The sequence below is a fragment of the Gobius niger genome, assembly GCF_951799975.1.
Source record: "Gobius niger genome assembly, chromosome: 11".
Classification (NCBI taxonomy): Eukaryota; Metazoa; Chordata; class Actinopteri; order Gobiiformes; family Gobiidae; genus Gobius; species Gobius niger.
The window spans coordinates 8,807,240-8,819,711 of NC_136862.1; the positions used below are offsets into that span (position 1 = coordinate 8,807,240).

The 12,472-nt window shown below is 39.9% G+C and overlaps 1 protein-coding gene across 3 annotated transcripts in view; it reads right to left on the reverse strand.

Moving 5' to 3' along the window:
- Positions 1 to 12,472, reverse strand: part of ntm (neurotrimin) — a 610,313-nt gene that overhangs the window by 32,760 nt on the left and 565,081 nt on the right. The window lies entirely within an intron of this gene.

Here is a 12,472-nt window from a genome sequence, read left to right on the forward strand (position 1 = left end):
CAGTCACTTAAAATCAACAACAAACAAAAGGGCAGAAAAATACATTTTCCCCAAATGTTTTTCCCATTTTCCCCATTTTATCCCTGCTATTTCTCAATTACTGTATTTCCTGATTTTTCCCAATCCCCTACAATCCCTCCTACAAAAGCACGTTGGTGCTTAGGGGTACAAAGGTGTTTCTCTGTTTTCTAGAGCAGAGGTTCCCAAACTTTTTTGTTGGGACCTCAATAATTGACAAAAAATTATTATTATTATTTTTATTGTATCTTTTAAAGGGGCTGGAAGCAAGTTCGCCATTTTATACTCACTACTGCCACCTCTGGCCATATATGTAACTGCACCTTCTATATTAAGCTCGTGCATGACGGCAATTCGGGCCGAAGTGATACATTTTTGAGTGACCGTACAGGATTTTAGAGGCAGTTGTGGTGAACAGGTCTGAGCTCATTCTACAGATTAGGACATGGCTGGAACATGTAGGTGGAGGAAAATACTTAATTTTAACATTTTTAAACTCCTTATTGTCCCTTTAAATCAAGTTAAAGCAGAACTAAGTAACTTATGCCCCTAGAGGCCAGAAGTGCCACTGCAGGTGTTTTTTTTTACTCATTGTCTGTGAGAGGAGTAAATACTATGTTGAAAGAAAAGATGAAGGGAGAGGGATATTGCACATTGTGCCACAACCCAATTACACAATGGAGATATTTTTTGTCACTCAAACTTGGCCGTAAATACGGCTAAAGTGGCGCTAGCCTACAGTTAGCTTTGCCCGTTAGCCTGTTAGCTTCTTCTTCGTGATTCCATGAGTGTGTATTGTGCCTGCGGGCCGGTGCAGGGAAAGTTGCAAGCATGGTTTTCTGGCCAGAGACACCAGGGGGAGATGAAAGACCAATCATCCCATCAACACTTGTACTACCCCCAGAGGGACTACTACTATGTATTTAAACTATATATTTTAATATTCTGTTTTACACTAGTAGTGTAAAGTACACAGTAGAGTTTTTCTTTTATTTAATTTTGAAATCCTATGGGGACCCCACTGAGGGGTCCCGACCCCCACTTTGGGAACCACTGCTAGAATATTCCCAATTACACGTTGCTCATTAATTTCCATGTAATTTATCTCCGTTTACCTAAAACAGACTCCCGCTTAGACGACTAATGAAAGTGGGTCAGAACATCGCCTCCAAACTACAGTGATAAACCGTGGAGCTAAAGTTGGAAGCTTTTGAAGAGGCGCATTTATTTTTACAGTTGGATAAATTATGCCAACACACAGAGAATTCCACAGTACACTGTTTGTTTTTTTTGCCAGTGATGGTGCGTGTCTAAATGAAGCGTTGAGATGTGAGCGGTGGCAGGCTTCACATGCGGAGGAGCGCTGCAGGGCACGCAGGTTCTGGAGGTGCTGCTCCTCTGAGACCCCCTCTCTGTGCTCCCAGCCTTGGATCACTCCGCCGCATCAGCTCTGTTTATTTAAACATTCATGTGATGTTTAGGTTGGCACAGACAATAATCACAATGTTGCTTGCATGAGCTGTTTTCATGTATTTTGGGTATTTTCAGCATGCTGACATAAGATAAGATAATATAAGGCTGCATTGAACTTGTTACAGCTTTTAAGAATGCTCAGGGGGTGCAGAAAGTTGGGAAAGGTGCAATCAAAAAAGAACGAGATAAATGTGCAAACAAGCGATAGAATAATTAAAGGCATTGCATGTACAATGAAGGCAAGCTTTAAAAAGGGAAAACATAATTTGAATAGAATACAAAATATAAGAATAAAAAGTCTCAAAGTTGGCAGGGTAAAGTTTACAGACATAATGGAGGTAATTGTGAAATACACTGCCTAACAAAAAAACAAAGTTGCCACACAAATAGAAAGTCCCACGCTCTAATATTTCATGGGATTAGCTTTGATTACAGCGCACACTCACCGTGGCAATATTTCAATTAGCTTCTGCAATGTCAGGTGTTGCATTCATTTTTCACCAAGACCTTGTATTGTTGATGGGAGAGTGTGACCAAGCTTTGTCCAGCACATTCCAAAGATTCTCGATCTGGACTCTGTGGCGGCCAATCCATGTGTGAAAATGATGTCTCATGGTCCCTGAACCACTTTTTTCACAATGTGAGCCCGATGAATCCTGGCATTGTCACCTTGGAATATGACTGTGCCATGATCAGGGAAGAGGAAATCCATTGATGGAATAACCTGGTCATTCAGAGGTTTAGTCTTTATGAGGCAGGTCTACAGAAAATAAAGGCTCTGTTTAAAAGGACTGATATAATGTAAATTGTCAGTGTCACATTTATTCATCTCTGTGGGTTTAAACCGACTATAAACTGTATGGTATTCTCTTGTCCGCCGTTCCCGGTCAAATTTTGCCATTACTCCAAAATGCCTTACACTGTGAGCTCAAATGAACACTTACAGATCATTTTAAGTGTTGTGATTGTGATTCATTCATAAGACATAACTCTAAGTGTCGTTGAAATGACTTTTTTTGTTGAAAATTAATATGGCTCACATTGAGAGTTTATGCTACATTTTGTAAATAGGATACGTTTATTTTGCTAGAAAGGGCAATTTTATTTTTGTTATACCGCTATTATTGCGAGGTTTTAGTTTAGTATAAGAGGCTGCGAGACCTGCATTCGCATGTTGTCATATACTGTGTCGAATTATTCTGTATATCTGTAAGCCAAATTGGTCTAATTATTGTATGTTCATTTAGTATGCACAAGACTGAAAGATCATCTGCCCAAGAACCTCCGAAGTGGCAGGTGTCCAACAAACAACAACTAAATAGGTGTCTGGTATGTTAACGTCACATAAACAGTTCAGATAACAGTAGCATAAAGAACATACCAAACACTCATTACACTCCAAATCACTAAATCCAATGAAATCTTCATCCTCGGTGTCACGTCTGAACAACCGCCTTGGCAACAACTTGGGCACGGAGGCGTAACTGCACCATTGACAATCCTCTCCCGAAAGCACGTTTTTCAAGCTCTCATTTGTGAACTCGTTCCTCTAGCTGTGGCCATCTAGCTTTGAACTATGTTGAACTATGTTTTGCCTGATGAACTATGTTTTGCTTTCTTCCCGAAGACTAACCGCCGCTTCTCGCTCACTCCAAACTTTCTTTCTGCTGCTGGATTAGTCTGCAGTGCCCTCTAGTGGCATGTGAAATTATATACTTGAATTACAAAAAATGGAAAACAAAATTGCATATTAGTTGCTCCAGAGTATAAAACACACCCCCTGCCAAACTATGAAAAAAAAGTGCTACTTATAGTCTGGAAAATACGGTACCACACTTAATTGATAACAGCGAGAGTACATAAGCTTTTCCAGGGTTTAAAATCACGCCTATGTTCAAAAAACAACAAACCACGCTAATTATTTTACTCTTTAATCATACTCCAAAGTAATATGTACTTGCTTTCATTAAGGTTGCATTCACACTTGATTGTTAAGTGGCTTGATTGGGGGACTAAAACTGCAACATGAAAGGAACCGCACCATCCAAGCAAACATTTGAATCAAAGGGGTGTCGTGAGTGCCCCTTAAAATCACCATTTGCATCTTACCAACTTTTAGAACGTTACAACAACCTGCCCTGCATGTTCAGTCAGGAGAAACTCTTTTAGACTGTGTGAAGGAGCTGCTAGTTAGCACTTTTGTTCCCTGGAGTGTTTGCCGTTACTGTAAGCACTGCCTGAAGGCAATAACATCACCTTTAGTACACGGCCAAACCAAACCTGGGAGGAGAATTTGTGAACTTAGTTTCTCCACACAGCGTATCTCATTAAAATTTCACCATGGGAACAACCCGCACAACTTTAAGATGTACTTTTCCTTCAAACTCTGTGCTCCGACAAATAGAGAAACACTATTTGACAAGACTCCAAAGCACTAGATAAACTCCTGTGTATCACTGCAGAGGGAGTCAATTGATTCTAAATGAATTCTTAAACAACTATCAGCGGTATTGTGTTTGAAATAGTCGTACATACCAGGGCTGAAAAATATATTGATTTCTTTGCAGCTAAGGCAATTTTCAAGTCAAGAGTGTTTTTTCTCCGGGGCAGATGCCTTAATCAAGCTGTCTTCTAAATGAACTATGGTGCAGACGAATTCCTGGCCTAACTCCGTTCGCCCAGATAAACTTAAAGATGGCAAACTTTTTAGTGGAAAAATCATGAAACTTTGGAAAAAATCCCAATATGCCACTATACGCAACATTAACAAAACTGAACGAAAACAGAAAACTGGTAGTGAACACAAAGTATGGAGAGAATGGAAAAAAATCCCCTTGTGTGAAGGGCTTTGTGTGACTTGTGTCATGCGAAAAGCGATATACAAATAAGACGCCCTTCCCCCCATCCCATTCCAGCAGAGCGCACAAGAAAGCATCAGAGTGAAGGACTTTAATCACCATAGTTAATAGCCATTAGCAAGACATGCTTTGTAGTGAAAGCAATTTTAACATGGAAATGATCAGACAAAAACTAGGGAGAAAAGCTTCCAGAGAATCTAGGGCACCACCTCATGGCAGCAGCAGATCTAACAGAGCATGTGTAAGATTATAAAATGAACAAAAGCTCAGACATGGTGATCGTTTGTTTTCAATAGACAGCCAATACCTTTGTCCAGAAACACTGCGATTCGATATAACAGAGCCAAGTGCAGAATGAACCAGTTTAGGTGGCGTCGAAAAACAAAATGGTCCCCTGATGGTCTTTGTGTTGGTGAACGTCATGAAAAATTATAAAAGTGAGCTGTGCAAATAACCTGTTCACAAAGGATGGATCTATAAAAGCAGGCACTCTGTGTTCTTTGAGACATTTCTCCGGTGAGACGACAGGAAGACAGATGGCTACAGTCCGACATGGGATCCAGTGTTTGAAGAACTAAAGGGGTGCAGAGAGAAGAAGAATTTTTCATCACAATTTAAAACAGAAGTTGAATTGTCGCTTTGAAACTTGCTCATCTACTTTGGCTCGTCCTTATGGGCCAGGGGTCTGTTTGATGATCGTTTTCTAATGTAGCGGTTCAAAGCAGTGGTGTTATGCAAACTTTTATTTTCACTTTTGTAGGCCGGGTTCAAACTCGAAGCAAATCCTGGTGGACTTCCAGGCGAAATCTGCTTTGTTTGAGAAGCAGGTGGATGTACAGCAAGATGCATCAATAATTCCAGCCAACCCCAGAACCGGAGGAAGCAAATACACAAACATATTTCTTGTTTTAAATGAGCTGTTAAAAAAGTGATCATTTCTTGACAAGTAATCCATGCGACAAAGATATGTTTCCTGAGTATTGTGACAGCCTGAAATCTCACCTGCAAAATCGCCCGTACAACAGCACTAAATGTTTTTAAAGAACACTCTGTGCCTTACATGCCTCGAGTGCCCAATCGATTTTGAGGGCCTAGAAAACCATCTTGGACAGGCCATCAGATAATGCCCTGGGTTAAACATAAACTCAATGGAGCAGTGTATAAGTTTCAAGAAACTATAAACCTCAATAGCCTCGAAGCAGCAAACACATGTAAAAGTTTAAATATTTATAACACTGAATGTATTTTTTAGCGTGGGAACACTAAGAGCTGTACAGTGAGTGACAAATACAGAGATTGCACTATTAGATATACAACAGCACTAAAAATATTGTTTTGCAATATATCAAAATATGTGTATCGTATTGGAAGCCATGTATCGCAGTACTTTTGATACTCAGCTCTCGAAAAAAAAAGGATACAAATGTTTTGGTCTGTTTTGATGCTGATTAGTTTAAACAAAAGAGGATAGTTTTCAAATGTGTCTTGACATTTGCAGTTTTCAAAATGTTTTACTCAATGTCTGACTGATTTATATTCAGTATAACCTTTGAAAACTCAACTAGTGCTTTCTTATTCAATTCATTCAGGGTTAATTATTGCAGTTCGGTGTAATGACTATCACAACACGTATTGTAGCGGGTATTGGGATACGTAATGTATTGCAACAGTAGTGTTTTTTCCAGCCCTAGAAAATATCATCCTAATATTATTGCAATTAAGAAGAACCAACGGAGAAGCTCCTCTTAACCGTAACGGACTTTGATTGTGAAGCTGTATGTAAAGAGATTTTGGAATAACATACCTTTTGAAGAAAAACTGGAAGGCAAACGTTTGTGCTCTCTGCTTGGGGATAGTATATGTCTCTCATGAATAATTTTAGATTGAGAATGAATTTGTTTGGGAGATAACAACTAACTTACAAGCAAAGTTAAGAACACACTCTGGATGAAAGAGAAACGTCATGGACTAAAGAAACATGGCCTGTCCCTCAGCGAACATCAAGGGCTCATTGTGCGGCGATGAGACCTTAACATTGTTTTGAACTGAGACGGGGGATTTTTTATATCTTAGTGTGATAAAGGTCTGTTGCAAGTCACACACTTCAAACAGCGTGGATGCGTTACATCATCAAAAGGCGTCAGAAGCATTAATGCCATGCAGGATATGAAAAACAGCCACACAGTCACTTCGCATCCCATCAGCCTCTCTCAACGTGTCAAACTGACTCTGGGTTACACATGTCTGCACTGATTTTCCTTTTCTTATGCCAAATACCACAACCTCCAACCTCTTAAATAAATTCAGGGCGGCGCGGTTTGCGCTCGTGCTTCACGGCTAGAAGGTCCCGGGTTTGACTCCCACCTGGACGGGGCCTTTCTGTGTGGAGTTTGCATGTTCTCCCTATGTCAGTGTAGGGTTCCTCCAGGTACTCCGGTTTCCCCTACCACTAAAAACATGTGCAATAGGCCAGGATGAATGAGATTGTGTGAGTGTTGGTCAACGGATGGCTACAATCTGGTGCGGTGTGTTCATTAACATTAACAACACTGTCCCTATCAAACAAATTAAGATCTTAAACTCGCCCTTTGGGGTTTATAAAATATACTGCGTCAGAGTCAAAGTTGGGGGGCAGAGTCTTCCTCCCACAATGACCCAAACTAAGGAATTTGACAAAATCTTTCTTGATGTCTGTTTGTGCGTTTAAAGCACTGCAATAAAGGTATTTGATCTCATATTTATGTAAGTCATCAGGAGGGATTTCATTTCCTGTATTCAGGAACTATCTACTGGAGAACGGGACTGGGATTGTGGATGAGTCCACGTGTTTATTACAAACTTGATTTAGCCTTAAGATCAGGAAATACTTAGTGTTTGTACAGAATAACCAACTCAACAATCAAAACCAAAAAAAAAATGTAATTGTAAACAAAACCAGCTTTAGCATCTGATAAAATGATTAAAAGTACCTCATGTTTTCCAAAGTTTGGAGTGATAAAATGGTAAAATAACAAACCTACCCTTTAAAGCTGCATCACTAAGCCTTTTGAGAAAATAAGGAGAAATAATCAACCTTACATTCTGTAGGAAAGAGGAACAAACTATTTCGACCGGCACATGTCAAGGTAAAGAATGAAATATCTCAAATACTACGAAGTATTTCATCGGTTTTATATTGACCGAGGGCACGACACTTTGAGTCAGAAATGACCTTTCACTGACATGACATCAGAGTGGGTTGTAATACTGATCAGCCAATTAGTAATCGGTCAGGACCTCGGCATAATTTGCATGTAGGATGAAAAATAAATTAGAACAAGGTCTCTATTTGCATCAAAAGGTGAAAATAAAGAGGCCATGTCCCCGAAGAACCCAATTACCAAAGTCTAACTAACAGTAAGTGGGAACAAGAGCCGACAGCAAAATGCAACTGTGATTTGTAGAAGAAGAAGAAGAAGAAGATCTTTATTTATATAGCGCCTTTCACAGACATGGTCACAAAGCGCTTTACATGAGACAATTGTACATTCACTCCATACTCGGTGGTGGAAAGCTACACAAATGTAAAGCATTTGTGTTGCCTCTGGATTGATAACAATGCCATTGATGATGACACTTTTTATTTACAAGTCCAAAAGTAACACAGAAGGATGGCCAAATGGTTTAAATGGAGCACACATACCGTTTTCAGTGTCATGAGAATAATAGCTTTGGCGATCGGGTGCATTTCTCTCACTCTTCACCCCCATTTCACACAAGTTACGGTCTATTTACGTGGACATACCATCAGCTGTGGCTTATGAACCTACTTTTATGAGTTGAAACATTTTCTAGAGGGAAACGACACTTGATGAGTAAGGTCTGTTCTCTCAGCATCTTGAGCACCTTCTGCTGGAAGGCCCAGGTAAAAACAAAATTCAAGCCACCGCTTTTGGCCGACTATACGCTAATACATCAATTGGTAATGGACTGTGGGTTTCAGCCAGGAGCACAGAGTAAGCCTGTGCCGAGAAGCAAATTTGGCGGACCGGCTGTGCTGATTTTGACTTTTCCTTCCATGTTCTGAGCGTTAGAAATGCACTAGATAGTAGCAGTTTTTCTTTCTCAAAGGCAGTGTTTACATCAGGGGTCTCCAAGTACATTTCCCTGGGGGCCAAAACATATCGGGAGTGTATTGCCGGGGCCCATAAACAAAAACTCCAGTAAAATATGTTTAATTGGGAAAATACTACTGAGGAAACTTGTTTCAATAAACAAATAATAATGAGCCTGACAGGACTGTAGCCCCGGCTTACACTTGTAATGCACTTTACCAACCTGTGTCACAAGTCACTGCTACACTGTAGTCATTATTCATTCACTCAGCACTTGTTAGTGGCAAGCTACTATTGTAGCCACAGCAGCCCTGGCCAGACTGACCATTTACCATGTGGCTATAATTTGTTGTTTTTAACCTGATCTCTTTTTATGTCTGTGAAGAAGAAGAAGAAGAAGAAGAAGAAGAAGAAGAAGAAGAAGAAGAAGAAGAAGAAGAAGAAGAAGAAGAAGAAGAAGAAGAAGAAGAAGAAGAAGAAGCCCTCTGCTGGACACGTGTGGAATTCATTCGTTTTTTTTTTTTAAGGTTGCCTTCCTTAAAAGGGCTAGACGCAAGTTAGCCATTTTATACTCACTACTGCCACCTCAGGTCATATGTGTAACTGCACCTTCTATATTAAGCTGGTCCATCACGGCAATTCGGACCCGAAGTAACACCGTTTTTAGTGACAGTGCAGGATTTTAGAGGCAGTTGTGGTGAACAGGTCAGGGCTCATTCTACACATTAGGACATTGTTGGAACATGTAGGGGGAGGAAAATACTTAATTTTAACATTTTTAAACTCTGTATAGTCGCTTTAAACATTGATATGGGCTAGAGACTTACTTTTTTTTTTTGACATGCACAGGAATTTGTGCTCTACAAGTCAGGGGCCGGATTTGGCCCGTGAGCCGCCTGTTAGAGACATTGTAGATCTATGGCGGCAAAATACACTATTACAAGAAAATAAGTTGATTCCACCAGCTTAATTCATCCACATAAAACCTCAGAATTTAGCTAGCAAGATGTTAAGATTCCTGTTTGATTGATCCTAATGATATTGAAATACGGCCGACTGTCTTTGAGCATGTCTGAACCTGCAAAACACGGGTGATTGGTCTGACAGTTCACATTTAGTCTGCAAGCCTCACTTTTATTTGTTTTCCATTTCTTTATCTTATTTTTTTTTTCTTTTAAATCTTCCTTCGCTGACACATCTGTCCCAGCCGTCGTCTTGTCATCTCCCATTCAAAGACAGGATCTCGTCTCCATTTTAACATGTGACGACTGCCGTTTGCGACAATAGACTGTCGACAGCGCTTTAGCTCATCTTACACCCGCCAAGACAAAAAGTGAATGAATTATTTATGGGATGTCAGATTAATCCCCGTTTACCCTCGCCGAATGACAGAGGCGCGCAGATAGTTTGTCAGCCGTGTTTGTGTTCTGCCGCCGAGTAAAAAGCCAAGGTGCTACTTTTGTTTGAGCAATTCAAATCAAGGCGTTTCATGGGAGTTCAATACAAAGGGCTCAAAACATGAATGCCACAAAAAAAAAAAAGAAGCCCTTTCATGAAAACAAGAACCCAGAAATGGAATAATAAATGTGCATCACTTGACATTTTGCTTGCGAGCATGTTTTAAGATTATTATTACCTATGCAAGACCTGCTGATGCTGTTGTGGAAAGTGCGTTACCCATGTGGAAATTCAAGGCTTCGTCTCCTCTGCCAGACTGACAGCGAAGTTCTAGCCAAGCAGGTCATTATGGCTCACCAATGACTTAAACAGCAAATCTATTCAGCCATCCAACACCTTTGCTCCATCCTACTCGTTTTCAGATATGGCTGTATGTTGTTTTTTTAGTGTGTTTTTGGAGGAATTGCTAATTTAGTATATGTGCCAAACATCTGAATAAATGAAAACATGTGAAAGTCAAAGTTGCTGTCAAGATGAAGCAAGTTGTGGAGTGTTTAGGGTATTTCTCTCCAGCTCAGGATTAAGTTAGACTTGAGTTCTGCTTTCTGCCATTGCATGGTGACTTTCACTGCTACTAAGTTGAGTCTTCCCTCAGAAAAGTTATGACCAAACTTTAACCCCTCTTTTAACAGTGTGGCTGAAAGATATCCATAAAACATACAGACTTTCCAACTGCAGGAACTTGCAGGACTGGCAGTAGTGAAGTGTTTTTTCAGTGGGCACAGGAATTCACAAGAAGGCCCTGGGTTCAGTTCTCAATAATCATATTGTGCAAATATTAATACCGTATATATGCAATATGGCATTGCTTGAGTAGTCTTTGAATCGTCCACATATACTATTTGAAAAGCTGTGCTCACACAACGCTCCTCCAATTTAACTCAAGCTCCGTCTGAGACCTTACATAACCACTCTCCTCACCTACACCTCCCACCCAGCTGCAGCTTCATAGTTAGCTCGGCTCTCCTCCACAGAGCACCGACAGGTAAAAACATCCACCAGAGCTGGCTACTACAAAACAACATGCTACAGCCTGTGCTGATACTGGTGTCAAAGTCTAATATGAGCTTAATTTGTCAGTGGAGTTTGTTTAGAGATTTAATTAGAAATCAAACCAGCGTAAACTTTATCAATGTGTCATGTTCCAACCAACAAAATGTAAGATAATCAAGCTTTTAGGCAGAAACACGTTGGGGCTTTGTTGGTCCAGAAAAAAAATAATTTTAACTGCACTATAAAGAGCCTTAGTCTTTGTTTTGTTTGCTAAACTGCTCATGATAGGATTGTCACAATTCTGAATTTTTGAGTCACAATGACTTTCTCAAATCCTGTACAGTCCTGTCTAAATCAGGGATCTCCAACCAACTCGAGAGCTACATTTCAACAAACACTTGAAGACTCACACTTACATGTACATTTTCTTATTGTTCTCAGAAACCCAAACAGAAGCTGCAAACATTTGGGTCAATATAGTAGAGTAAAAGGACAAAACCAAGTGATTTTACACAATTTTACACAATGTCTTTAAAGACTGAGTAGCAAGTAAAAGTAGCCCCCCCTGGTGTAAATGTTCACCAAAATATATCAAGACAGTATTGAAAATCTAGGCAATAAAATATTAATATTAGGAGCAAATTATTGTGAATGTCAAATGATACTCAATAATCAGATGTCTCAGGGGCTGCACAAATGACGAACCGCACAGCTGATTTCCATGTGTCACACAGTTTCGCTTTCGTTTTCACCCTGAAATAACAAAGGTATGCAACTTTCATGCGAAAATGGATCAGATTTGCTCTGCATTTAACCTGCCGCGGACTTCACTGTATTCAGGTGGATTTAACATTTGACATTGTTTCTTTACTGGTGAATCTGCACCATTTGGCACACATATACGCCTTGGCTCATGAGATGTGACGGTGTTTTACTGTGGGTCCTAAATTCTTACGATTCACCTACCATGAGCCTTTATAACCACTCTAATAGCAAAATTGGTTAATCTTGACATCCATATAGCTCACGATATGTGACAGAACCGCATGGTCTGTCAAACTGATCTCCAAAGATTTTAAGAAAATGCATTGTTGCTTTAGCAATTTATTGACATTAACTCAGTCTCTTTGATTTCAAACCAATAGGCAAATCTGATTTACAAAACGGCTGCAAATCATCATTCGTCTCGCTTTGTCATTTGAATCAGAATGTTGCCAGAACTTTAAAAAACCTGGCAACAAACACCCATCTGATTCACGCTCATATGTGTCCCTGCCATGTGTACTCGGAAAAGTGCTAAATATTAACCACAGATGGATCGTTCATTTCCTGGCACATTTCCTCAACAACAATCTTTTTTTTTTTGGTGCTTTTTTTTTTTTACTGTCAACACAACTTGTTTCTTCAGGGAAATGATGCTATCCATTTGCAATTCGGCTTGCACAAAGACCTTGCCAGCGCCACTGTGGTAGTCCGTTTTGGCACAACATGCCTTCCGTTGCAAAAAGGTCAAATAGAACACGATCATTGAACATTGGCATGTAAATTTGCTGTTTTTCTGTTGTGGGCAGAAAAAGG